Below are 3,905 nucleotides of genomic sequence, written 5' to 3'. Positions count from 1 at the left end.
TCCCAATACTCTCTGGCTCTTTACAGAAAAAAATTACCAACCTTTGCTGTAGGGGCTAAGATACCAACAATTTTTTTCTCTTTTCTTTCATGCTATTAATGTTAATCTCCAGCAGAAAATCCAGAAGAAATTATTAAAGTGTTTCTGGATACTTTGGAAAGGAATTATTAACTACTAAGATCCAATATGGGTTGACTAAAAATAAATAATTCTGGCCAGCTGTGGTGACTCATGTTTGTCATCCCAGCACTCTGGGAGGCCAAGGTGGGTGGATCACCTGAGGTCAGGGGTTCGAAGCCAGCCTGGCTGGCCAACATGGTGAAAATTATGGTATCCCCAAAGTAATACCATAACTTTTAATAGAGACGGGGTTTTCACTCAACATTAGCCAGCGCAGTGGCGGGTGCCTGTAATCCCAGCTACTCGGGAGGCTGAGACAGGAGAATTGCTGGAACCCAGGAGGCCGAGGTTGCAGTGAGTCGAGATCATGCCATTGCACTCCAGTCTGGGCAACAGAGTGAGATTCTGTCTGAAAAAAATTAAATTAAATTTTAGAAAACAGCCAGGCGCAGTGGCTCTTACCTGTAATCCCAGCACTTTGGTAGGCTGAGGGTGGCAGATCGTGAGGTCAGGAGATGGAGACCATTCTGGCTAGCACAGTGAAACCCCATGTCTACTAAAAATACAAAAAATTAGCCGGGCGTGGTGGCTGGGCGTGGTGGTGCATGCTTGTAGTCCCAGCTATTCGGGAGGCTGAGGCAGGCGAATCGATTGAACCCAGGAAGTGGAGGTTGCAGTGAGCTGAGATCGCACCATTGCACTCCAGCCTGGGTGACAGAGCTAAATACTGCCTAAAAAAATACTTCAGATGCTTTATAATTGGGTTGATAAGTTACTTTTGAAAGTTATTTCAAGTCTTGGGCTTTTTCTCAAGCCATTTTCAGAGGTCATGAATGAAGTTGCTGCATATAAGCATTTTTTATAAGAGGCATTCATCAGATTTGGTACATACAAGGCAGCCGATATAGTTTATGGCTTAAAACTAGGGAATGAGTGAATCCCGATCTTCATCCCCAAAGGCTCACGTGTATACTTTGTAGTTGCTGAATTTTAGAATCTGAGTGACAGTAGCAATTGGAAGCATCACACTGTTTTTTGCTGTCTCCACCAGATGACATCAGCTTGTTAAATAAAATGTGACATGTAGCTTCTGTAGGAGATCACAATGGGGAATTCCGTTCTGGTTTAAGCAAATAGTATTGACCTTTGCTATTATTTTTTTCTTTTTTTTTTTTTGAGATGGAATTTTGCTCTCGTTGCCCAGGCTGGAGTGTAATAGCGCAATCTCAGCTCACCGCAAACTCCGCCTCCTGGATTCAAGTGACTCTCCTGCCTCAGCCTCCCGAGTAGCTGGGACTACAGCACGCGTCACCATGTCTGGTTAATTTTGGTATTTTAGTAGAGACAGGGTTTCCCATGTTGGTCAGGCTGGTCTTGAACTCCCAACCTCAGGTGATCTGCCTGCCTCGGCCTCCTAAAGTGCTGGGGTTACAGGTGTGAGCCACCACACCTGACTGACCTTTGCTGTTATTTCTGATAGAACAGATTTATGCTTACTGAGGTAGAAATGGACTGTGGGATGGGATTCAGGCTCCACCCATGACCAGTGTTTAGTTGCTCAGCTCTTGGGTCAATCTTAGAAAGACACGCTCTTCACTTCCTGTGGGCAGGGAGGTTCCCAGAGCAGGGGAACACACTGTCAGGGCTAAGGCAGGAGGAAGAGCTGGCTGTAGAGGGAGCACATTAGCAGGTATCCAGGTTAGCCGGGGCCAGCGTGCCCCAGCTCCAAGACCTTCTGTGTGCTACTGGAGGAAGCCTGTGGCCAAGGAGCAGGGTCTGGGGTGCTGCCACGCATGGCTGTGTGACCTTGAACACATGATGGCATTTTTGAGACCTGCTCATGTTTAGAATGAAGAGACTGGACACGATTATTTCTAAATTCCTTTACTGCTCTAATCATCTATGAGTCTTTAAGGAAGAATTTTTTAACATAAAAATCTGTTCAAAAATAGAACTGGGCTGGCATGGTGGCTCATGCCTGTAATCCCAGTACTTTGGGAGGTCAAGGTAGGAAGATCACGTGAGGCCAGGAGTTTGAGACCAGCCTGGGCAACATGGTGAAACCCCTCTCTACAAAAAATGCAAAACAAATTAGCCAGGCGTGGTGGCGCGTGCTGGTCATCTCAGCTAACGAGGAGGCTGAGGCAGGAGGATTGCTTGAGTCCAGGAGGTCAAGGTATGATCGTGCCACTGCACTCCAGCCTGGGTGACAGAACAAGACTGCCTCAAAAGAAAAAAAAGGACTGGCTGCCGTTGTGAGGTAGAGGGGATATGTGCACAGAGGGGATTCTTTTAACCAGAAGGAAGTTGGGGTGACCCCCACTGCCCTCCTACGGTGCCCTTAATAGAAAGCAGCCTTTCCTTTATTCTTATATAAAATGAGTTTCTCAGGAGGTTTCTGCTGTAAATCAAACAAATCAAGTAAAAAGTCGTTTACTCAACCTCTTTGTGCCCTATTCCCCATTCAGAAAACGGAAGACATTTCAGAGGCGCCTGTTGACTGGGCGGGAGGGAGCCGGCACAGCAGCTAGACAGCCTGGGTCCGCAGGGCTGGGGAGGAAGGGCCGGGCACGGGGGCCAGGAGCCTCTCAGCAGCCCAGGGACACCACCTTCCAACCGGCCCAGGGTAGGCACCAGCCCTGGCAGGCCCAAGGGTGCTGGGCCAGGGGTATGTCCAGGGGAGAGGCCTTGGTGCCAAGCCAGCAAATTGGCTTTTCAAATTCATTAATTTCATTTTTTTTGCAGACGCTGTCACCCAGGCTGGAGTGCAGTGATGTGATTTCAGCTCACCGCAACCTCCGCCTCCCCTATTCATGCAATTCTCCTGCCTCAGACTCTCAAGTAGCTGGGGCTACAGGCATGTGCCACCAGGCTGTATTTTTAGTAGAGACGGGATTTCGACATATTGGCCAGGTTGGTCTCGAACTCCTGACCTCAAGTGATCCACCTGTCTCGTCCTCCCAAAGTGCAGAGCCACCGCACCTGGCCAGAATTCACTAATTTTTTTCTTTTTTTTGAGACGGAGTCTTATACTCTGTCGCCCAGGCTGGAGTGCAGTGACGTGATCTTGGCTCACTGTAACCTCCACCCCTGGGATTACTGGTGCCTGCCACTAAGCCTGACTAATTTTCATATTTTTTAGTAGAGACGGGGTTTCACCATCCTGGTCAGGCTGGTCTTGAACTCCTGACCTCGTGATCCAGCCGCTTCAGCCTCCCAAAGTGCTGGGATTACAGGCATCAGCCAGCGTGCCCAGCCCACTAATTTTCTGTTGTGGTAAAATGTAACTATTTGCCATCTTAGCCATTCATAAGTACACAAGTACACCGTGAGTAATTTAATGCAGTGGCACTAAATACATTGACCACATTGTAGAACCATGACCACAATCTGTACCCAAAACTTTGCCCATCAGCCTTAACAAAAATTCTACCCATTAAACAATAACTCGCCCTTGCTCCCTTCCCCTCACTTTCTGTCTCTAGCTACCTTTCATTCATTTTTCATTTATTTATTTATTTAAGATGGGGTTTCACCATGATGCCCAGGCTGGTCTTGAACTCCTGGCCTCAGGTGATCCACCCACCTTGGCCTTCCAAAGTGCTAGGATTACAGGCGTGAGCCACTGCACCCGGCCTCATTCATTTTTTATTGTGAAAATTTACACAACACAAAAGTTATCACTGTAGCCATTTTTAGATGCACAGGTCAGTGGCATTCAGCACATTTACATTCTTTGCGACCATCACCACCCTTCATCTCAGGACTTTGTCATCTTCCCGGAT

Source organism: Sapajus apella, unplaced genomic scaffold (genome assembly GCF_009761245.1).
Source record: "Sapajus apella isolate SASKATOON/1434 unplaced genomic scaffold, GSC_monkey_1.0 scaffold86, whole genome shotgun sequence".
In the NCBI taxonomy this organism is placed as follows: Eukaryota; Metazoa; Chordata; class Mammalia; order Primates; family Cebidae; genus Sapajus; species Sapajus apella.
This window is presented reverse-complemented; position numbering follows the sequence as displayed.